This window comes from Thermobia domestica, chromosome 8 (assembly GCF_964235325.1).
Source record: "Thermobia domestica chromosome 8, izTheDome1.hap1.1, whole genome shotgun sequence".
Classification (NCBI taxonomy): Eukaryota; Metazoa; Arthropoda; class Insecta; order Zygentoma; family Lepismatidae; genus Thermobia; species Thermobia domestica.
The window spans coordinates 54,357,446-54,383,779 of NC_137461.1; the positions used below are offsets into that span (position 1 = coordinate 54,357,446).

The 26,334-nt window shown below is 34.3% G+C and overlaps 1 protein-coding gene across 1 annotated transcript in view; it reads left to right on the forward strand.

Moving 5' to 3' along the window:
* Window positions 1-8,308: 8,308 nt before the first annotated feature.
* LOC145691737 (uncharacterized) overlaps window positions 8,309-26,334 on the forward strand; it is a 54,508-nt gene continuing 36,482 nt past the window's right edge. Inside the window, exon 1 of the mRNA XM_081767068.1 lies at window positions 8,309-8,389. The gene's annotated coding sequence lies outside the window, so the exon portion shown is untranslated. The remainder of the gene's footprint in view (window positions 8,390-26,334) is intronic.

Here is a 26,334-nt window from a genome sequence, read left to right on the forward strand (position 1 = left end):
GAATGTAGGTTACTTCATTCGTGAAACCAAACAATTTACACTGTTTTGACCAAACATTACACATAAATATATCAGGTAACTCCGAACTCAAAGTACTGAACAAACCTGAAATAAATTAAAGTTTTTCTAAATAAAGAAAAATCAGTATGTATACAGCAAAATAAAGGTAATCTAATATATGTTTGCTTAAAAATATGCACAATTGAGCATAAACTATTGTATCTAATTGTTTCGATGTTATAGATGTTTAAATATTTAACATTGTTATTATTAAAAGTAGCTACAAACAGTATGAATTTTAAATTTTGATTTGGTAGTTGTCTTGTTCTGAAAGAAAACGTCAAGTTTAGCATATTATTATACATATTTGAACCTGATTAATTTATTGTCAGAGATATTTGGGGAGCACAGCATTTAGAGCTTTTAGAGACTAAACAACTGGAAATGCAACTCTATCATTAAATATAAACTGAAAATGAAAAATGATGCCATACAAACGTTTTTAATAAGTTTGAAAACTAAAAAAGTGCAAACGAATTATTTTATAATGTCCCTTCAACTGAGACATTTTCAGGATAACACAATAGCATTACATAATAATAGAGAATACAATTTTGTTTGGTTTTCATTTTTATATGAATATTATATAAGATATATATATATATATATATATATATATATATATATATATATATATATATATATATATATATATTAGAAATTCGTTGTTCCTGTAATTCTAAAAACACATTAGAACATTCAGATTTATTTTCCTTTTAAAAGTTTCTATTTTTCAGTATATAATTTATTTATGTTCATCGCAGAAGTATCATATGCACATTCTTTTCATTTTGTTCAATGGAGATATAGAGGTTTTTAAAATAAAGGTCCAGTATCTAGTTCCAGTTTAATGCAAATATGTTAAAATATTTAATTGATGAATAATATTGGGCGAAAAAGCTGAAGGAGTAATAAGCAATATTGAAATAGTTTAATTGAGAAAATGCGTTAAGTTTGATGCTTGCTTAATGGAAGATCTCGATGCAAGGAAGGGACAGGACAAATTTAACAATATCTTCAATATTTTTTAAAATGTATTTTTTAAATTTATCTGGAACGTTTTGTAAAGTTATTTTTATTTCGTAGGGAAAACTCTTTACGAAAAGTTTGGAGGCTAAAATAAGAAGCAAACAAAAAGATTAATATTTTCAACCCTGAAAATATTGTAAAATTAGATCTGTCCCTTCTTGTGCCAAGTCCTCAATTGTGAAACATTGTCATACGTAAAACATCTATTCAATACATCATTTATTTGAGAGACTATTGACATTGTGGAATAATTGTGAATGAGGAAACCTGAATATAAAAAATAAACTAATTATTGAAAAAATATTCGACAAACGCAGAAGCATGTCTTGTTTGTTTACATTACAGGATAAGCTTGATTGTTCACCTAAAATAGTTAAGCACTATTACAAATAATATTATAATTCGAATGCTGAGGATTTTGAAAACTCGTAGTTTTTCATTGGAGGACAATTTGTTCTCATTGACCTATTACATTCTTATGGTTGAGTAAATGTTGATGATAGGTCACAATTGTTTCCTGTAATAACTGTTTTATCTATTTTTCATTATCAGTTAGAACGCTAGAGAGGACAACGGACAGGCACCCTCGGTGAAGCTGCCTGCCTTACTACTTCTCTCAGACCTACAGTATTGTAATGCACGTCAATTAATATAAAACTCTTATTTTCCTTGTACAACAATGGATTCCCCAAAATAATTCTCTACCCGGACGGTTGATCTGCAAAAGAGCAGAACTACTCTTCGAGTTTCTCTTTATGTTGGACATACAGTGTTATAACCACGAAGATAAGGGGGTTGGTGCCTCAGAGTAAAGGAGAATCTTGTACAGTTCCCAATTATTTAACTAAATTTTGGTGCATGATATCCAAGTTATCGCTTTGTTCCAACCAAATATACACACACATGAAATAACATTTTTCGTTCGTTTAACACCGTTTTACCATGTAATATAGTTTGAGATTTGAGACTTGCTTTCCTATGGTAGAATGTGGAGTGCGTTCTTCTTTATCTCCATAGAGCCGAAAAGAAAATATCTCGTCAGTTTTTGCATACAATTTCTTTTTCCGATATATTCAATGTGTGTGGACTATAGTTTCATTGTTATATCAAGTATAGTTTGGTTTCGATACAAAGAACCAAGTAGATTGATAGGCGATCTTGTTCGAGAAGAGACAATATTATATAATTTTGTACGATCCTGATTTTAACCGATATATGACCAGAACTATTTTTGTTCCGGAGTTTGTTCATATTTTGAGTGAATATTTCAAATATAGCGTAAAAAAACGAATTTGCTTTATTTTTTTCAAAACATTTACTTTGCAGGATTTTCGGGGTGGGTCGTTAACGACCCAATGGACATATAATTTGTTACTAATTTAGTTGTACACAGTTTCGAGTTTCATAACATTTGTCAGCAAAGAATACAATAAAATTGCCCTTGTAATTATAAATTGTTATATACAGTTGGTCTCAAAATTACCTTGACATAGGGTAACTCTGTTATTATCAAAGTTACAACAAAATGTCTGGAAGTCTGGAACTGTCTGGAAGTATGATGTTTTGAATCTAAAGTGAAGGGATTTTTAAAATCGGAAGAGCCGTTACGGCTCGACACTATTTGTGCGCCCAAAGGTAAATGAAAATACTACGTTGTCATTTACTTGGACCCGTAACATAAGTCAAGAAACTACTGTCTTTTACGCTAACGTGTCAATGGCCAGCTCCCATTTCCATCATGCCATCATTCACAATACACCTACAAAATTTATCCATCTCCAAGTAAATGGCAAGGTTGCATTTTCATTCAACATTGGGCGCATAAAGTGTACAGCCCAAATGGCTCGTCCGATTTGATAGAAAAACATTCTTCACGTTACATTGAAAACATTATATTTGCAGATGGCTTCCCTCTTAAATCTTGTAACTCTCATAATAACAGAGTTACCTTATGTAAGATATTTTCGAGACAACCTCTTTTATAAATATATCGCACAAACTAATTGTTCTTCAAGTTTTGGTTAGATTTTCTTCAACATAACCACGTACAAAGCGCAGAAAAGCATCTGTCGTGGAGTGCTACACCGCATTCTCTACAACATTTTGTTGTTTTAGTACTGCAAATATCATAACGACGCCTCCATTGCTTCAAAATAATCATTTGTTCTGCAGTCCTACAAAGTGCTACTGACGATATATGACTTCCCGGATTTCTTGGTGTAGCTTTTACAGGTACACTTGGAGCAGTTCGATACTTTTGCAGTAGAGTACGCACTACGTCTCTTCGAAATACTAAACTTTCACTAGTTAGGCGTTTTGTCCTTGTCAAAAGAAAAGAATTATTCATCACAACATTGAACATCCAAAACGTAATGGGTATGTGCCACTTTTTGCCTCTGATACCAATACGGTGAGCTTCTATATTTTTGATCATTCTATCCACCGTGCTCATATTTTTACAGTACATTTTGATGACATTTGGCTGGGGAATGTTTACTTTTTCCTTCTCTGAAGAGGAATAACGTTCGGCACTTTGTACAGGATGAACATCAATTTCAATTGAGAGAACAGTCACAATATTATTGCCCTTCCACCTAACTGCGAAAACGTAGTTTGTGAAATCAACTTTCGCAACATACGTTCCATATGTTTCTTCTTTCAAGGTGTTTGTGGCAGGTAAGGGTCATTTCCTAACGCAATATTCTTTTACGGTTCCTGTTCCACAGAACCTTAGTTTTGAAAGTTCCACTAATAACATTGATGATGTAAAGATACTGTCAAAAAATAAGGAGAAACGATGGTCCTTATACATTGCTTGAATTTTTCAACCCATCCAAGAACTGCAGATTCAACTAAATTATGCATAGTTCCTTCAGCGACGATTCTTCCTTGATGAGTACAAATCAAACTTTAGCGACTAATCTAATTTACTAGAAGGTGCGCACGCTTTGAATCCAAAACAAATAGTCTTGCTTAGTATACATTACTTGTAACCATGGTTATAAAATTACGATACAATTATTTCTGTGTAAAAACATGTATACTTTTGTTGCTATATGATGTAAAAATCAAGTCCCTGTACAAACAATTAATTTCAATACAGTAGTCCCTCTGGGTCGATAACGAACCACCTGGTCACTGGGTCGTTAACGACCCACCTGAAATTCTATAGCTTCTAATATCCATACTACCCAAAGTTATACAGTATGGCTCATGACATAACATACCTTTTCTTTCTAATAATGCTATGCAAAGTTTCGGAAAACAAAATCCATAAGGTGTATAATGTCTTTTGTGGAGGATGGTGGGTGAGCAGAGCTAGCTATTACAGGTTTCGGAACAAAAATAATTATATAATTAACTAGATATCGTTTCGGGTGCAAATAACTACAAAGCCAAATAAAAAAGGCATCAGTAAATGGAAGTCAAGCATAAAATGAACAATTGTTCTTAACCATATTAAACTACCTCCAATCAAAAAAGTGGGTCCTTAACGACCCAGCGTGCATATATGGATGAAGAAAGCTTCACTTTTCAAAGAAGTATTGGCTTACATTGGTTCCAGAAGTTAAAGTTAGGGAATCTTAACATTTGTGATGAACTTCGCAGTGAGCCACCTCAGGTGTTGATTGTCCAGGTTCTGAATGTTGTTAAAAAGTAAAACGCTAGTCAAAAGTTTTGTGATCCTGACTAATGATTCAAAATTTTAATAAGATTTCATCTGCACTGCATTGGTAAGATGCATATTACAAGGTGAGCATGTAGGTACCCCACCTACGGTCGGTAGAAAGTTGGAAAAAATTAGTAACATGCCCGTCATTATTGTTACCGAGTGGAACACAACTTTAATTGGCAAGGTGTATTCCCGGGAGGTGAGATAAAGTATGTTCCCGAGAGATGGTCACGTCTTTCGTTATTACCATGTGGAAACAAATAATGAAGGTAATTCAGTGTGAGACACGTTCACTTTGATTGTAAATTGCTTAAGTGTATTCTTAGCTGTTAGTAAGAATTAAAAAGGAATCTAAAAATAATCCGCTACTTAAACTAGTTCCCGCTATGTGAAAACTACCTCAATCTGCTTTCAGATCTTTTGAACACATTTTACTCTTGAGAAGCAAGGTTGAATGTTTCCGGCTAATGTGAACGTAGCAAACCAATGACTGATTGGTAGTATAATTATATAATATAATGTAATTCCCTCATCAAGCGTGACACCAATTCCCCCTAAATACAGACATTAACCTCTATTCACAAGAATTCTTCGAAGAGTGAAAATGAAACCCACCGTTTACGTCTGTGAGTTATCACAGATTAATAAATCTATTTTGTTCCACTGTTGCGCGTTTATCATCACTGATACTAAAACGGGCTTATCGTCGAGAGGGTATTATGAGCTATGAAGTGATATTTGTTTAATGAGGATAATATGGAAAATTTTACGCATTGAGTGATTAGTATTTTATAGCCAACATAAGGTTGCCTGAAGAATTTTACTAAAAAATAAGAATAAAATTTATGTTGCGATTCAAGATATTCCGCAGGCATAATTAGAAGGTAAAACTACTCATCTCTTTCTTATTTCAGCTTTTCTAACAGAGATTATGACGCATACTTATGTTGTATATACTTCTGTTCCTCGATTACTCTTAAAGATTCTAGGATCTCGTTTTGCAGCAGCTTAATACCCTTCCACACATCGATATTCGCGATCGTTGTGCTCAACTAGGTAAACAGATTTTACTCCAATTCTCCACAGATAACGCAGGTTTTGAATGCAGTAGTGAGATATTTCTGGACGTAAGATGATGGTCAGTTTATAACTTATTGGTCATTAAGATCAAGCATGGACTACAAATTACGTGTTTATACATGGGAACATGGATACTCAAGTTCCTTAACTGTAGTATTAAAGTAAGGTTTTATATCACATGTTGAGTACATGTAACATACATGCCAAATGTGGCGTAATTCGTTCATAACTACCTAGTTTCACATTTGTCTTGCTTGCAACTTCAGCGTAGATTCATACACTTTTTGTGGGTATACTATTAACCGTACAGTGTGCGTTTGTAGAAAATACTGAGTGATCTGCTGTGTTTAGCTTTGAATGTACTATTGCATGTTGAGGTGTTTCTCATATATTTTAGATTTATTTTTCCTAATTAGTAAATTTAAAATAGTAAATTTCCTCCTTATTTAAAATACCAAAAACATTGTTGTTTATCTAAAATTATTCTTCTCCTGCTTGGAGGTAATATATAATTTTCCATTGAACACAACTTTTCTTTAACCATATTAGTGTTTGCAACCAACCCATCAAAATCTCTCATGTGCATACTTAGTTTGGGATAAGTGGAACAGGAAATGTTTAAACTAATCCAACAACTGGGTTGTAATAAGATTTTCTGTTATTTCTACTGTATCTTTCATGTGCCTGAATTCCTTAAATGTTAAATTATTGTCAGTGATGTTCCCTCTGAACAAATATTAATTTAGAAGCTTTAACAATAATGTTAGGTGTCCGATAGTTGCTTTTGTGTAAATATAAATAATGGTATTTAGTATTCATTACATATTTGTCCCAAATACGATTTACAAATGAGGAGTCTGATGCTATAACGACGTAAGTCTGAAATATGTATTTAAAAAAAAAACGATGTTTAAAATATAAGTAGCGTTTATTTCCATAAAACAATGTAACATGCAGGATTTTATTTCGATATTGAGTTGAAATTTTGACAAGAGGAAAAATAACCCACTTATGCTTTTGATGCAAACAGGGCGAAAGCTCGCTTACGAAATCATTACATGAAACTACTAGGTATTCTACAAAGGTGTTAATTTCATCTTTTATATATAACCTTAAATAGGGAGGTTAAGCAAAGATGATCACATACTCTTTGGTTTACGTTCAGTAGTAAAAACGTTACTTATTGTATGTCAATCCACGGTGAATTCAACTTGAACTCAACACATTTTTATCAAAAGAAAGCTGTTATATTGTAACAACATTACCATATTTGATTCATTTGAAGATCTCTAAAAGGCGTACATATATGAAAACATTGTTGACTCAGTACCGCTATTTCTTTAGTTCCTAAGTTTAAATTTATAACAATATGCAATTTAAAGAGAAACGTAATCTTAATAATCATATACATTATATACGAAAAGGACCTGTGAATTACATTATTCTAATTGTGGAATTAAATAGCCTAATTAAGTATGTTTGATAAAAGTAACTATTGATATGTCTTAAAATCTACTCGTAAATTATTCTTTGTGTTCTTAATATTTACGAAGCTAATAGCTTGATTAAATTCAATCGGCAATCGCATAACAAAGTGCTAATTGAATTTCGATAAAAATGTTGATACAAATATTAAAAGAATATGTCTAGTCCCATTGTAAGAGCATTTCTGCTAGCCACAGCGTAGAACTTTATAACTATTACGTCCAGAACCTATAAAAGAACGGAGGACTGTTTGATAAATATCTTCGAAGAAAAAGACGGAAGCGTGACTCTCAACTTGTCTTCCTTCAATCCATGGATAAGATTGTAACAAAGATTTATGCAACATTGAAAGCCTCCTCTTAAACGTCGCTGCTTGATGTTTTAAGGTACAATATCATCGAAATCGTTTCACTTTTTTAAGAATGTTTACATAGAAACTGAGTAGGTACAGAAACAGAAAATTTTGAATTTACTTAATATACTTCAGATAATACATACGATACAAAATGTGCATATTTTCAAATATTGTTAAACATATTATTTTTTTTAAGATGTACTAAATAGAATTATTGTATAAAATCACGACATAAATGAATTCCACGTAAACAAAAATCTTCTTCTCATTGTCTCGGAATATATATCTATAGGTATTATTTCTCTATTTTAATGTATACTAGTATAGTTTCCTTAAGAAAAATAGGAACAATATATAAAAAGCTTATAAGAAAACATCTATCAAAATGTTAAAAAATGCATTGTAAAATTATGGAAGTCGATTAAAATTCTTTATATAACCCTGTAAAAAATAAAAAAAACGAAAAGAAAGCTTACATTGATTACTATCAGAAAACACAACATTGTAAGTGTAATTTTAGAAGAAACACTAAACAGGTTTATAGAACGAATGTTTACACGTAAGATAATACTGCATCTATAAAATCGAAATTGTAGTGTTCTAAAGATAAAATATATGTCAATATAAAATTAACTTAGGTTCGTTCCGATTATCAGCTTTGTTAACTTGCTTAGATAATTTAATTTGTTGGTTGAATACCGATTAAAGTAAGTAACATATAAGTACTAAGAGCAGTTATCACTAAAATGTACTAATATCTTGGGATATATATTAATTGGACAAGACATTTCCTTACTGTTATCATAATACAAACTTCACTAATTCGATTAACACTCAGAGTACAGCTTTACTTAAATGGCAACCAGAGTAAAGCCTAATATAGAAATGACACCATCAATATTACGAGAATACTATATCTTAAACTGTACTTGTATATTTTACGCGTATTACTTCATCACAGATAACAGTTTAGTCGAAACGTAGTCTGTATTAATCATACATTGTAAACAAATTATAATTTTAAATAATTATAAGCTGAGTAGACGAACGTTTAACGGCGATAAGAAGTTTAAAATTTTAATGTAAATGAAAAAATTAAATTACTTAGAAAAGAATAGTATTCCAAACATTATTTCGCCTCGTAACTCCTTAATAGAAACAATTTAATAAGTGTTACTGATACATTGAAAGACGCTTGCAGAAAGTTATGTCTTAAATTTCACTAGCTTACTCTGCATCCTAGTTTGTGAACAATGAATCATGTTTTTTGAGTTAAAACTCTCTTTTCCCGAACAGTCAAGAAAAATAGCAAATATTGATTTAAGTTTCAGGTTTTGTAATTAAACTGTTTAAGACTAATTTTACACGATAACATCTTAGTGGTTTCGCAATCCTTAATATATTAATTAGGAATCTCAGTTTTTAAAATCTAAATTTTACTTTTCGTTAATTAAGCCAATTAAACGTTGAGAAAATTGACAATTTTTGCTTCAGATAAAGCGGAATAATATGAAATCAATGTGTATGACAGTAAAGTTGAATTTGAATTTTTGAAAAGACATTCAGGCATTCCAAGAGCATAATTAAATTAATTATAAATTTATTTATTTATAGTTTGTAATCATAATTTATTAAAGCACTTCTTTAACTAAAATTAACCCCCCACTTACAGCTTGTAACTCATTGCGAACAGTCACCTTCCATTCATATTAACAGATGAAAGACATAAAGTGGACATAATAGAACGGTTCAACTCCTATTTTTAGAACAACTGAATCTTGGAAAATTGTATATTTTTCTACTGAACTGTATAGGTTTCATTTATATTTATTAATACAACTAATTAATTTCAAGTTTGTTCTGAATTTGATCAAATACAACATTTTATTTGAATATCTTCGATGTAGCTGCGAATGAAAAAAATCATTAATTATTTTTCAAAGAACCCCAAATCTAATAGTTTTTAAGCCTAAATATTATATTAGTAAAGAATTGGGAGCATTGTTATGTATATGTTGTGCAATTATTTTAAAGTTAACATTTATTTAGTTTCAAATCGTATGTGTAATGTACATGTAAATCGTATTTGCAACTGGAACTTACTATAAGTTTCCTGTCAAATACATTAATTAACTAATAAAGCAACATTGCATATGTGCTAATTTTCTTTACTGTAATTATTTACGTGTTTCCTATGGAAACAAGGATTTCAGTAAATAATTACTTTTAACTAAACTACGTTTTTAATAGTCAAATTACCAAAAATGTCAATGACATCATTAATTTCAAAGGAACTATTTGGAGCGGATAAGTGAATATTTCTCACGCCTTTTCATCCAAGACATTTAGAGTTATGAACCTTGATATAGAATTTCAAACTAATTTCCTCCACTTTCACTTAATGAATAGCATTTGTTAAGTTGATTGCGTATTTTCCTTCTGAAATTAAGAATGAACCCATTGTGATTTAAACACTGAATTTAGTTCATTATAAATTCATTACCTTTACTTTTGATAAAAGAAAATAGCATGGTTCAACACTCTATCATTTAGCGCTAACTTAAACTATCCTTGTAGACACACGACATAAATGAATGTTAAACATTTGATAATATTTAAAGATATGACACTTTCTGCACTTGTACGAGGGCAACACACTAGCGTGAGTAATATTACTTTCTATTCGCAAAGATGAAACATCTTTTTTGAAAATAATAAGTACTACAACTGATCTAACTACTTGAGATTTTATTTTCAACTTCCAAATTTTTTAATTTGACATGAAAGTACTTTGATACTCTCATGCTTTGATATTTCTGCAAACGTAATCCCTCCCAATCATATGTTTCATATTAATTTAGACACGTAAATGACAACTTAGGTACATTCTAAGTGTTTAAAGACTTTAAAATCCAACAGTAAGATACTATTCAAACTAGAAGATGTCAATCCTCAGATATTCTGTCAGAGAGCGATGTTTTTTTCAACATGGGCATAAACACTCATTTTCCTCGAGGGCTACTACTTGTTCATGGGACCATATTGTGGATGCTGAAACACCACAGTTTTACCTTATTTAAACGGAAAACTTTCAACATATATTAATACAAGTCGAGGCCGCATAAACATAAATTAGATAACCAAATAATAATAATAATAATAGGAGGAATACATATATACATACAACACAATTCCTCCTCCCTCTCAGACTACAAAAGAACTAATTGACTGAACATCTACAAAATTAGGATAATACTAGACTAAACTATATTTATCGTCAGAAACGGTTCAATAATTTAGCTCAAAATACTTTGTGTTACTCATCTGTACGTTACTTATCATCAAATATATGTATGAGCATTCAATATATGTATGTAATGAATCAGTACCTGAAACCCAAGCTTCAACAATGTTTAAATGTCATGGTTAGTATAAAGAGTTTTTGAAAGTTTCGTAAGCAAGTATTCAATATCTAATTTTGTACATGTCGAAGATTACCACCACTTCTAGCTCAGTGTAGCAAACTACAACCATCTGTAGACGATATGAACTGACGGAAACCGCCTAACGTTTGTTTCTAGTATTTGTATAATATTACTAGTAATACACAAGTAAAATATGAAATTAGAGATGTTTGAAAAAATAAAAGACGTAAATATATAAGGGTAAAATGTAAAAGATAAACCTAAGAAAAAGGTTGTATTACCATGATACATTTGTATAAAGCAAATTTTCATTGTAGGTCTTGTTGTTGGACGATGTTATGACTGGTTCATGAAAATGACATTATCAGTTCCTAGGGTCAACAAACGACACAAAACTCCCCATTGTTCTCTTCTCTGAATTGATTCATTCTAATGGGAACGTTTGAATAGGCAACTGGTATGGGCAATGGTTCGGTTAACGATCGGTTTTACTATCTCCCTGTACGAGACTTCACGCTACTATTATTCCGTATGATCGATTCTCTGAAAGAGAGCTCTCACCTAAAAGAGACATCTCTCTGATATATACATATTAGGGTGGAGCGTTTTGCACTTTTGTTGGCAATTCGATGACGGCTAGTGCGGAAAAGGTGCCATTAGTGACACCGACCTTACTGAATTTTTAAAATATTTTTTGACAACCAATTAACCCATTACTAACTGAGTGCAACTATAATTGCGTTCTATATAAAATAATTTTGGCTTATTATAGTTTATTTTTTACATTCGTGCTGATGTTTACGTTAATGTAGACTGATTTTTCTATCGAAAGCCATAGTTGCGTAATACGTTTTCCGTATTAAGAATATTTGAAATTAATAATCAACAATCTGTTCCTGACTATTCCGTATATTCAAGATGCTTGCGGTATTTTACGAAAATTTACTTTTAAATGTAATAGCAGACTTCAAATGTGTTGGTATTTCAAAGATAAAATATCAGTCAATATTATCGTGATATTATTTTTACTAATCTTTACGTCATGTATCTGTTTTGGTTGCGTAAATTGTGTATGCATCTATAGTTGCACTCAGGAACTGGCAACAATGCTGGAAGCATACTGCGCAATTACGTTAGGCATTTGCTGATTGCAGACTATGTTCAGTGTAGAAAGCAGTAAATTTTGCTGTCAATATGTCGACGAACTATAAATAACTAACTACTCAGAAAATACTTAGTTTACTTGAATCTGGGGATATTTTATCTGATATACTGTAGAAGAAGATGAATTGATAATCGGAGTTTCTCCACCAGTTGAAAGTGGTAATGCTTTGAAAAAAATGAGCCCAGAAGTTTTGAGAAAAAAACTGAAACGAAAGCGAAAAGAAGAAACAGTTTGGAAGGAAACGAAACCAAATTTTTGCACCCCCGAATTTGTTTGCAACGAAAATTTGGAATCGGGATTGAAAGAAGAAATAAAGATACAACTTGACGCCTTCATGTTCTTCTTCACAAGTGAATTTATTTATTTGATAATCAAACAAACTGAATACTATGCGCAGCGAAAGGGAAATCCCAATGTTCGCGTAACAAGAGTTGAAATGCTTAGGATGGTTGCATTATTTTATTGTCAGGATATCACAAGCTTTCTCACCGACGCATGTATTAGTCGCACAATGTTGACTGTGATCTGAAAGCTGTTTCGTCTGCTATGAGAAGAAATGACTTTGATAGTTCATCACGATTTCTGCATTTAGCTGATAACACACAAATAGCAGAAGATGATCTGTACACAGTTTTTTCTGTCTGGTCCGGGTTTTTATCCTTCTCCAGCCTAAGATATTGGATTTTTATCTGATACCATCTCTATTAGCAGGTTTTCATGATGAGTGTAGTATCCGTTTGTTTGTAGAACAGAATGAACTATGTGTTGTAGATTTTCTGGCAGAAAATGTGATAGCTTAAGTATGCTAAACAGATGAATGGCGCCCGTTTTGCACGAAGAGTTTCGCCGTATTGAATACCAGACGGGAGCGTATACTTTAACAATGTACGGGCAAGGTAGACACAAACTTGAGCTAGGTTTATCATAACTGATTTAGTGGCGAAGCATCCTACAGACCAATGTAAGCCATTCGTGAATGTGATAATGGTCCTGGTTTTCTGTTTGGTAGATCAGTAGTACACATTCCTGTAGCAACAGCCTTACAAATTTCAAAGAGATAATTCTGGTCGCTGTTTAAACCATCTGCTTTTTCCATTTCAGACACCCATTCAACGGGAATGGGTGTAAAGGAGACGATCGGTGACAGTTCAGAATCCTCTAATTTCTATCGAATGGGGCCGGAAAAAGCGTTGGGTCCGGTTGACGATTTCAATAACCAGGTGTCGAAATGGCAACTCGTAGGTATGAAGAAGGCAAATGAGATGCAGTAGTTCCTTTCCTAGTGATCTTTATATCTGACTTATCACGCCGTTATCACATTCTATTTTCGTGGTTTAATCATCGCTGCCGACCTCCTTAAGACTTGACACGTCGTATTGGCTCTTCCCTGAAAGCTCCAATATAGGCTCGGCAATATTCTTGACAGTGATTTACTTAGATGTGCCATGACCCAAGTATTCTGAACCGAGCTCTGATAGAACTGTGATATCCTTTCGTATTCGTAGTTTGCCGTTAATTTTTTCTTGCACAAGAATTGCATCATTTTCTTCGTCGAAGTAGATACTTTTAATCGCTCGGCCTATGTGATCCTTTTCTTTCTGGATCTTCTCACCCAGTTTATATTTTCCTCTTCGTATCTTACATCTGTAAACTACAAGATTTTTGTCCTTTGGCGTTATGAGTCTTGCGTCCTCAGGTACGGCAGAAGCGATCAAAGCAACCTGTCTGTTTGAATCTCCAGTTCTAAACGCGGCGTACGCTGTATTTTGAGAACAGGTGTGCATTAGTCTGTGTTTCCTTCTTGTTCGCGCCTTGAAGTCAGATCCCGAAGTTCTTCCCGATTCAACAGCTTCGCTGGACTCCCCTGACGACGCCAGTATCTTTGACCTGTGTGTTTGCCTAATCCCACGATTTGATCGACTTGCATTAATATTTCCAACGTCTTTCTTGGTTGTCTGACCATTAAATCTGCTCACTTTACATCTTTGACAGAGATTTGCTTGTTGGGACGTTAATGTTACCAATGTTTATTTTCCGTGATGTTCTCTACTCCAAAAGACACTTGAATTCTCGTTTTGGAATCTAAGCGTATCCTTACAAAGTTGCAATCTTCGGCGGTTTTACATTTGCAAGACGCAATATCAAAGAGAGACGTTTCCGCGTGTGCAAGAAAACCGACATGAAATGTTGCTTTTTGTCCTTGTCGACTGAAATGTTTTTCCTTGGTGAGACACTTACTATAAAATTTTTCAGCATGTCAAAGACAGTATTTTCTGAAATCACAGGAATGCTTGCTTTACGCCAAATATATACAACGCTTTGTCTAACTAGTTTACAAAGGTCAGTCACTGGTAATTTAGTTGCACTTTCGTCCTCACTTAAACCACTTCGAAACCAATAATAATGTCTCATAAAGTCTGCGTACGTCGTTAACAGCACTTCACTCATTTTACTTGGAGTGCCAAATAAGTCAAGGTTCACACTTTCCCGCGTTGGTCTGCTATAAGACTTTTTCTTCATCTTGCTTTCCTTTGCTTTCAAGGTTGGAAATTAAATTATACAAAATGTCTCTGAATCGTATCGCATTAAGAAGACTGCAACTTTAGGTACAATCCACAAACTCTCTGTTTTAACAGAAACACTAGCGAATTGAAACCGTTAAAGCTTAAACTGCAATATACTGGCCTGTTGGATTGGTTGGCAGAAGTACGCAATATTTATGTCACCGCCGAGCTTCGAACCAGAATATTCTAGAAACGTCGGCGTAGGTTCTGGAGCCAACGAGGCCAGCGTGAGGCATTTTCGCCGATCCCAAGAGGTTCGTCCAGTACATGGCTGAAGTAGCACTCTTATTGGTCAGTGCGAATGACGTCACAAAGATTCAAGTTCAACCTGCTACTATGCGTATTGCTTTCGTTTTTCTGTTTTATGTGTGTGCGTGCTTAAAAACAGAGAGAGGAGATTATTAATATTCTTACTTGTGAAATACATTGCATTATAATTCTTGATTTATGTTCACTTCTTACGCGGTACAAATAAATTATCCTTAAATAAATCTTCGTCCAAATAAAAGTGTTATAAAACAAACTTCACATGAATGTTATTATTGGCAACAATTTTTGCATTTTTATTAAATCACAGAGACAATAATAGCTGATGGTGCTCACAATGAATACACTGGTTTTTGCAGAAATCGTGCAATTTGTTATGCAACACCTCCTTTTGATTTCAAATTTACGTACAAAACTTGGGTTCCACTCAATTGATGATGTAAAATTGAAAACGTCTTGGCCTTGTTAACATACTTTTACCATGTACAAAAATATTTTTCAGATTAACTTTACATTACACGCTCCAGTTTGTCTTTATTTCCATTCAAAAGTAGGTCTGGTTTAGAAGTATTTTTCGGCAAATAACGATGTAGTGTCGTCATTGATAAGCCTTGCTCGGTTCAATTGCACGAGAAATGCCCACCAAACTCAAATACATGACTATTATTAACTAGTATTGTTTATGAACCATACAAGGATACCAACTGGAACATACAATATGAATTGCATTATATTTCGTTGGAGTTTAGCATCCCTTTCAACACCAAGGTTATAATGAGACATGGACCTACTGCTTCACGCGGAATCTGAACCACATGGGATTACGCCGGGAATCGAATCCGGATCTCATGGGCTAAAGACGCGTGTTAACAATATAGTCACTATATAGTTTTAGGCAATGTAAAGTTAACCCTGCTTTTCCTTAGAATGAATATACCAGAGTCAACTTTACATCGCCTTAAACTTTAAGCCAGTGGTTCCCAAGGGCCAATATTCTGAAGAAGACTTGAAGAACAAGCGAGGGATCACAAGCTGACTATAGAAGTAAACTATAAAATTGTCCAAAAATAAAACAGATATTACGTGTTTGAAAATTTGTCTTTCTTACATTCCCATTCGATACTTTTTAAAGTAATTAAACATTTAATAAATATAAACAGATGAAAACAAGGCGAGTGGTTTGAGGTTTGGAGACCCGTTCAGCAGCAAAGCTATATGAGACTTGAAGCTACAGTTTAAAGAAAATCCTAACTACATAAGTTCTCACCGGAAAACAAACTCAAGTGTCCCACACCGAAGACGTATAGCGTTGTTGTTTTTAAGTTTGTAAGACTGTACTTACATGGTTCAGTGTATAGACAAGCTAGTTCCTAAGATACTTTCTTTCATTTCTAAATTACTACATATAGTTTCCTAATGGTTAGGTCGATAGCGTGCACACCTTTGGTTCAGAGGCCCATGTTAGACTCCCCGCAGAAGCTAATAGGGCTCCTGCTGAAATGAACGCTAAATTCAATTTGAAGATCAGATCTAAAGTTCTAGATCTTTCCTGTAAATTGCCAGTTTGTGGAATGTGATTACAGAATTTGCAGTAAATGCAACATACAATTGTCTGCAGTTTTTTTTAAAGCTAGTGTTTTCAGATCTGGTATCCTTGCTCTTAACTTCACTCCATGTGCTATTCAAGTGTCTGTTTTCTTAGGTCTCTTACATTTCACAGTGGATTATGAAGCAAATTCTTTTTGAAAGCATTGTAGCAGAATGAAAATCCACTGATGGAATAGGCCCATTTAGAGATTACGAGTTTCGTATAGAGATAATTTAAAAAAATAACTCCTGCAGTTCGTATGTGCATTGAACGTGGAGACATATTTTGTAACAGATGTTATTGTCGTGTCTTTATTGATAACGGTTTCTTGATGCAGTTATATCATCAAATGCGTAAAATACTGGTCAATCTGTGCTGACTGGTTCGTACAAGCTAGTTTTGCATCAAATCCGGACAAGGGAAAGGCGAAGCAGGGAGCAAAAGTGCGAGGTTATAAAGTGTAAGTGATAATGTTTAAAGCAGTGGTTCCCAACCGTTTACCTGGAGCCTCCTTCTTAAACCCTGTATACTTCTTGCTAACCTCTCTACCACTCATTGGCACGCACACACACAAAACAGAGAAACGAAAGCAATACGCATAGTAGCACGTTGAACTTGAATCTTTGTGACGTCATCTACTGACCAATAAGAGTGCTACTCCAGCCATGTACTGGACGAACCTCTTGGGATCGGCGAAAATGCCAGCGGGAGGTGCGCAAATCTTCTGGCCGGAGCCGGACGTGGCGACGACGCTCGAGGAACGTGGCCAAAAAAGCAACCACGAAATTGTGTAGCCTGCCGCCAGATGGCATTTGCTGTTGGTGTAGATAACAAGCGAAGAGTTGCCAAAAACAAATCGTGTTTTATAAAGAGCAATGCCTATAATCATCGCTATGCTATGCGTATATGACTGGCCTTTGACTCATAAACATTTTCAAATCAGTTACTGGCATTGTCACAAGTTTCTCTTAATAACATAAATGTATTATAACCATCAGGTAACTCCAAAAACTACCACAAGTAGCTTTTATGTCCTTTGGGTTGTGAGTATTTCCTAACACTTAAAGTCCGTTTGTATACACATAAACATTTTAAGTCCGTTGGGCCAGAGTACGGGGTTGTAGAAAAAAAAATTAAAAATAAGCAATGTCAATGCCACTAATAACTCCTTTTCCACAGTAGGCGTAATCGAATTTCCAAGAAAAGTGAAAACGTTTCACCCTAATATATATATATATATAAATTGATGTCTGTGAACCTAATAAGAAGAAACATACTCATTGAAGGCTATAAGTTATAAGCTTTTGGAAAGTTTATTGTTTCTGATACAACAACTGATGTTAAATGGAATTTTTACTAATCGAATTATATAATGTATTGACTAATGGTGACAAACTAGTAAGATTTGAAAAAATGACATCCACAATTATTTTTCAAGAATAAATATTGAGCTAAAATATGGTCTTTTCAAAACACTCTTCAATATTATTAAATGACTCTTGAAATTAAGAATCATGTGTACTACTGTTTAAAATAACAGTACTATAAACATATAAAATTTTAAGTTGTAATTTAAATTATTATATAATATTATTACCTAACAATTTGATTAATAGGTTTATATTTGTAGTACGCCAAACATTAAACACATTAATAAATGGTTAATAGATGAATCAGTACGTTAAGAAAAACTTATATAAATGAGAATCATAGCTGTGTTATTGAGCACTAACTCTAGAAAGGAAAGTGTTGTTGCAGTTACGTTTTGACTATTTGTATAATTTAAAAAATAATGCTCTTTTGTAAAGTCAACAACACCAAACTTATATTCTTTTAAAAAAGAATGCTTCACTCAATTTTCACGAATATTACTGCATATTAGTGAAACTGGTCAATGCATCTTCAGTTCTTGCTTCAGTTACTTACGCCATTCCCATGAACAAAATAGCACAAATATGTTAGATGTGTTACGTTGCAATCACTTGTCTCCATTTTTATGTTACTGGCGTAAACCTACAATAATTATTGAATGGAGATAAGGACAGGAGTATGTACGAGAATTGTGTTAAGAGAGCTATTATCTTTGGATAAAAGCATACTAACAATATTTAAACACAGTCGTAGGAATTACAATCCATGGATAACGGTTGACAAGAAATATATGACCTTTCTAAAACAAGTGAGCAGAAAAAACAGACAATAAGTAATTTGAGATGAATACAAGATTCACATTCAAGGGGAATTGTTTCTAGTTCGAAAACACTACGAAGACTGACAAAGTTAATCAAGTTGTAAGTATCCGTTTCTGATATAGAAAAATATCGGATTTCGGGAAGAAGTTATTTAGTGTATATTGAATCAAATCGGGTACATCGCTATTCTATAATGTCAGAGAAGATAATTGGTTTCGTATAGTAAAGTAGTGATACATGATTTTTCTCTAAGTAGAGACATATTATTCTATAGTATTTTAGTAAAGATGATTAATTCTATTAACAACGCAGGGGCGCTAAGGGATTATTTGTATGAAGGAAGCGGATGTATTATTTGTCAGGAAAGTAAATGTACACCTATTTTTCGAGTCTGGCATTCCTGCTCTCCATCCGTGGAAAGTATGAGAATTAAATCAATCAAATGTTTACTGAGGGTCAAAAAGAAAGGTTTAATCTGAATAAGACATTGCAGAGGGACAAAAGCTGTGAATACGAATAGTGCATAGTGTAAATAAAGGACGACACCGAAAGAGAAAGCGAGAAACAGCTGTTAAACTTAGAAAAAAGAGTAAAAATTGTTGAAGTGGGAACATAAAACACAAATACAAAAAATACGCCGATAACTAAACATTCACTATGCCATGATCTTGGTGTAGTGGTTAAGGTGCTGGCTTACAAATGCAAAGGTCGCCAGTTCGAATCTTCGTTGAGGAAATTTTCAATTTTTTTTCTTAATAATACATGCAGCTCATGAAAGATGGTAAAAGAGGTCGTATTTAGTCTTTCGTAGCAATTATTATTGGTAATGTATAGTACTGATAATACTTTTTGTCTTTGCGTATTGCTTTTATTCTTTTCTTCATTTCAAAAGAGAAGAATATCCGAACAAATGCCACCAAAATTCCTCATATTTTGAATGTAAACGCCATTTGCAGTTAGTAAAGAATAAAAATTGAACGTTCCGATGTAGCTGCAAAAAGTAAAAAGAAAAACATGGAAGTAGACCATACTCATGGTTATTAAAAATACAATTTCTACATGCCTTACAGGTCCCGACCACGTTTCTACGTTAGCAAGTAAGAGGTTTGTGTTTAGGTCAGGCTGGTCAATACGTTTTGCAAAGGGGCCCGGTTTAGCTCTGACGCACCATAAGTCCGTGAAGGGAGCAAAACACTTTTTCTCTCTCCCTCTGTGTGTCTATTTATCTATCTATCTGTATATACATAACGCTATTTGTGAATGCCATAACCACCCTAATATTCAGCGGATTGAGACGAAACTTGGCACAAACATTAATTGTTGAAATATCTTGATGAGTTCGTTAACCAGAATAATCAGATGAAAATGTTCAAAATGGCGGCCCTTCAAACTCTCAAAAATTTCCAAGGGAACCAAATTTCGCCCATAAATGGGTATTCAGAAAGTTTGAATAACTTTTCCTCTTTTACTGAAATATTTGTGTGCAGAGACTTATTGAAATATTGGACCCGATTAATCGCATAAAGAATGTTCACGCCCTTTCGCTACGGTCAGGCTTTTTTTTTTAAGAGGGTTATTTTCGTATCGGAACAAGATGATTGTTAGTGATGATATGAAATTACACATTGAAAGCGAAGTAACTTGTGAAACGTGTTATTTGAAAGAATAATATAATAAATGTGCTTTCCCCTAACACAGAGAACTGTAAATCATGTATTTCGAGTTCGGGGGCGCGAAGGGCGAGGAGTGTTACTTGATTTGCTTTTTAGTAACACATTGCATTGCAAATAAAGGTAGGCAACATTAGTGGTAAGTAAAATAATAATAATAATAATAATAATAATAATAATAATAATAATAATAATAATAATAATAATAATAATAATAATAATAATAATAATAATAATAGGTGTTGTTTGTGGCAAGGCAATATCTTCCTCAATTCTTCTTCAAACGTAATAATTGTAACGCCATATCTCCCTTACAAACAAAATATTAGCAATTTATATCGAGAGAACGGGAAATTGTAGAGTGATGGGAGCAACGTTGGACAGTATGCACTCATAGTAATCAGAAAAATAAGCGATTTCAATGCAAAATGAACGAAGAGTCATTGTCATGGGTAGTCATGGAGCCACGGCAGTGCCCTCTTTAGGCAAAATGTCGATAACTTACATCGAGAGAACAGGAGGTGATAGTGAGATGGGACCAACGTTGGACACCGTGGACCCATAAGGCGCATCGAAAAAATTAGGGGGGCGGGCGCCAGCCAGCCTTACTTATTTCCACATAATAATATAAAATTATATTGTCGAAATACACACACGAGTTAGCTAGTAACATTTCATATTATTATTATTATTATTATTATTATTATTATTATTATTATTATTATTATTATTATTATTATTATCGACAGCGTCTTTTCATTACGTGTGCATGTTTGACATGAAGCCAAAGAGAAGATCCATCATTCGTAGAAAGAATAAGAGTAGTCAGTTACTTTAACTGTGAACGACAGCGAAAAATACGAAAAGAGTGATTACCTGTAGCCAGGGGCGGATACAGGGGGGGGATCGAGGCGATAGCCCCCCAGAAGAGGGAACTTTTTCATTATATATATATATATATATATATATATATATATATATATATATAACCCATCTCAAAGTTTGGAGCCCTCAAGAGTAACAGTATGACAACCCACCGCCCCCCCCCAGAAGTCGGTCCTGGATCCGCCCCTGCCTGTAGCGAAAAGAAACAATACTTTCTCTCAAATGGATAAGAAATCAAGCCGAGATAGATTCGAACTCGCATGGACGGCGCGAACAGCCAGTTCATTGTCCACTTTTTTTTAACTGACTCACCGAACGTGTTTTAGTAACTTACTTATTGCTAATTTTACTTGCTTCACTCGTTTAACTTGCTTTTTCTAATAACTTATAACGACAGGGACAGGAACACAGAAACATTGAGGACAGTTAAAAATCATAGATGCTCTCCCGCCGGGAATCGAACCCGGGACACCATACACCAAAGGCGCACGTGCTAGCCACTAGACCAGCGGGGAGGGCACTGTTCACTCTCTGTGTCGTTAGGGATTACGACCACTGTATTGCCGGCTATCACTTCTGTGGGTTGTATACTATGATCACATGTTTCTTCTTTGCTGGAAGAGTTAAACCTACATTCTATGTAATACATGAGGTATTTAGACCTACATGCTCTTCATATAATGTAATAAATGGGTCATGCTGGGAAGAAGAAAAAGAACATTCCTTGGACAAAACGGAAACTATTGGCATCAGAAATATTTATCTACGAGGCATGCGCAGTGGTATATTTCAGAATAGTTACTGTTTAGTTCAGTAAACGAGGAAAGGGGTATAAAAAAGCAAATATGTCGCGTCAACGAGATCGACCAGAGTTGACAGAGGCGGAGCGGATTGATAATTGGTTCTTTATTCTGTAGTAGATCGTATCACAACTTTACGGGAGAGCAGAGAAAGACTTACTAACGCTGTCATATATTAAGCTTTAGTAACACGATCATACAGACACAAATGGATGTAACTGTGAGTACTACAACTTGGATTTAACGAAAGCCGTTTAGATATTCAGTGGTTTGCAGGGTTGTATAAGACACAAAAAGTTAAGACACAATACAATTCTTCATACCTCAGCTTCAGTAACTAGATACATGCAATTTCTGGATAGATACTGAAACTGCTGTCGGACTTTAATACATGACGTATTGCAGGATACAAAATGCTTTGCATTACTTGTTTGTTTGTAGACAGCTACTAGCTTAGTGTTCTGAAAGATTGTGTATAAACTAGGGATAGTCAATTCCGGAATTATTACTTTTCGGACTCCCGAAAGTAAAATCGGACAAATTCCGGAATTCGAAAAATTCCGATTTTGAAATAATTCCGGAGTTCGGAGAAATCCGAAATTTAGAAATTTCTGATTTCGTTTACATTCCGGAATTCGGAAAAATCCGGATATTTTTTGAAATCCGGAGTTTTCTCAATTCCGGAATTTTCTAAATTCCGGATTGTTTCCGAGTTCCGGAATTCTTCTGAATTATGGAGTTTAACTGAATTCCATAATTTTCCGAAATCCGGAAAGTGAAAATTCCGCTTCCAAAAAATAAATTTATTTTGGTTAATATGAATCCTGGTGGAAATAAGTCTGACCAGGTAATGGCGACTGCTTTGAAAGAAATAGAGAGTATGAGAATTCAATCTATCATATTTGTAGTTTCTTGTGGAGAAAAAACAAACTTGTGAACCAACGGTTTAAGAAAAACTCAAGTTATTAATGTAAACTTTTCCGACATCATAAAAGAAATACGAAAGACATTTTGAATCGAAGAAATATAACATACAAGTTTGCAAGCGGAGACAAAGAAACCTAACGTAACCAGACTAAAGACGAATCGTTTACCGCGTAGCGGTCAAGGTCAAGCTGTTTTCCAGGGCGAGTTTCGAGTTGAGTCGAGTTTGATAATGGCTCGCTCGCTCGTTCAGCTCGTTTTAACTCTTTTTTAAATAATGGCCTGATTAGACTGGAAAGGGAAAGCCATGAGAAATGTAAGCACTAATGTGGAATACTTTGTAGTGTTGCTCACGACAGGGGTGCGTCTCGTTTCGTAATTTGAGTGCATCTCGTGGGGCAATTTTTGTGTATCTCGTCTCGTCTAGGTAACGAGAAGACAAGGTTTTTTTTATTATTACGAGACAGCCTCAAATGTCGTAATCACCAATATAAGTATATACTGTTGTTCTTAAAATCAAGGCTGAGACCTGTACTGTCGAATTTTTGTTGGCAATGTTGGAACGAGCCATCGACTCAGCTCAATTGAGCCGATCGTTCGAGCTTTCTCGGCTGGGATGGGTCCCCTACTCGGCTCATGTGAACCGGTTCAAACCAGCTAAGTTGAAATTAGTCCATCGGCACGTTAGGATTCAGCTCAACTAAGCCGATGGCTCAAATCGGCTCGGTTGTGTGAGCTGTTGGCTCGGCTCACTTCTTGGTTCGGTTCGATAGTGAATGAGCTGTAAGCCGAGCCACTCGAGCCGTTGAGGAGCATAAACCCGGTCCCAGCTGTTTTGAACATGTTTGGCTGAAGCCTATAACTTTTAACAATTTTTGGCTCGAGCCCGAAAACTTGCCCCTTCGGAACTCAAACCCAGAACGTGACCGATGTCCTTCCCTCCTGAAGACTTCTCGACGACCGAGATCGACAGTCAATTAGCTTTTACTATTCAGATACAAACCGTATATCTTTTAAAGATTATACACGGTGTTGATATAATAATAATAATAATAATAATAATAAGAAGAAGAATGATAATGATAATAATAAAAGTTTAAAACTTGCCGTTGAAATTTGGCAAAACTTACTTAAAAGTAGAGATTTCGGGGAAAGGGTTCCGTACCTTCAGGACAGTGGCGTATGGAAGGGGGGGCCCGGAGGGGCAGCCCGCCTCAAAGAGGTCCGACAATGTACTTTGGTACTTTGATGTTTGTAATTTTTTATATATTTTTATGTTTATATATTTTTTGTTTGTAATTTTTCTATATGTGCCTATAACAGCACTTGGCCTCCCCCCAAACACACATCCTGGCTACGCTACTGCTTCAAGACACACCTCTGCAACTACCAACATTTTAAACAACGTTCCATTGAACTTTCATGTAGAAAGTATTCTACTGTATGTTTTAAGGAAAATAACTGTAATAAATATAACTGAATATCACGCAACAGTAAGGCATATAATAAACTAATTTTTAGGATATTCAGAGGTAAATATAAAAGCTTTGATACAAAATACCTACACAGAGAATAATTCAATGAGCTCTGAAATATAATGTAACGAAATAGCCTATGAGATTCAGTCTACAGAGCAATTGCTACTTAAAGGATGGACAAACACTATTTCGAGAATCGAGACAAGACGGGATATGTTTATGATACTTTTCGTCTCGTCTCGATTCTCATCTCCAAACAGAGACGAAAATTTTGAGTTAGTCTTGACCCGTCTCGAATATAAAATGTTAATTCTCATGTTATTTTATTTGTTTTAGAAACGAGATGAGAAACTCCTCTTCTCGTGAGCAACATTAAACCAAAGCGAAATATTCTTTCCAAATGTCACGTTTCTGCTTGTAATGGTATGACCTGAGCGATAATTAGCTCCTAGCTTTTAATCTTCTACGAGATAATAATAATTATTATTAGTTTACTATTATTATTATTATTATTCCTGAAGATTTGATAGTTCAAATATTGAAACATCCAAGTATTCAAATATCTGAATATAATAAAACATATGTTATCGCTGATCAATCGCCATCAAAAATCCTAAAGTAAGAAAAAAAAAAGTACAAGGTGCATTAGCACAAGCACCTTGACCACTGAACCGCGATCGCTACGCGGTAAAAGATTCGTTTTTAGTCTGGATACGTTAGGTTTCTTTGTCTCCGCTTGCAAATTTACATTAATAACTTGAGTTGTTCTTAAACCGTTGGTTCACAAGTTTGTTTTTTCTCCAAAGGAAAATACAAATATGACAGATTGAATTCTCATACACCCCATTTCTTTCAAAGAAGTCGCCATTACCTGGTCAAAGACTTATTTCCGCCACGATTCATATTAACCAAAATAAATTCATTTTTCGGAAAGCGGAATTTTCACTTTCCGGATTTCGGAAAATTATGAAATTCGGTTACACTCCGGAATTCAGAACAATTTCGGAACTCGGAAACAATCCGGAAGTTAGAAAATTCCGGAATCGAGAAAAACTCCGGATTTCGAAAAAATCGAATTTTTCCGAATTCCGGAATGTAAACGAAATCAGAAATTTCTAAATTCCGGATTTCTCCGAATTCCGGAATTATTCCAACATCGGAATTTTCCGAATTCCGGAATTTGTCCGATTTTACTTTCGGGAGTCCGAAAAGTAATAATTCCGGAATTGACTATCCCTAGTTTATACACAATCTTTCAGAACACTAAGCTAGTAGCTGTCTACAAACAAACAAGTAATGCAAAGCATTATGTATCCTGCAATACATCATGTATTAAAATCTGACAGCAGTTTCAGTATCTATCCAGAAATTGCATGTATCTAGTTACTGGAAGCTGGGGTATGAAGAATTGTATTGTGTCTTAACTTTTTGTGTCTTATACAACCCTGCAAACCACTGAATATCTAAACGGCTTTCGTTAAATCCAAGTTGTAGTACTCACAGTTACATCCATTTGTGTCTGTATGATCGTGTTACTAAAGCTTAATATATGACAGCGTTAGTAAGTCTTTCTCTGCTCTCCCGTAAAGTTGTGATACGATCTACTACAGAATAAAGAACCAATTATCAATCCGCTCCGCCTCTGTCAACTCTGGTCGATCTCGTTGACGCGACATATTTGCTTTTTTATACCC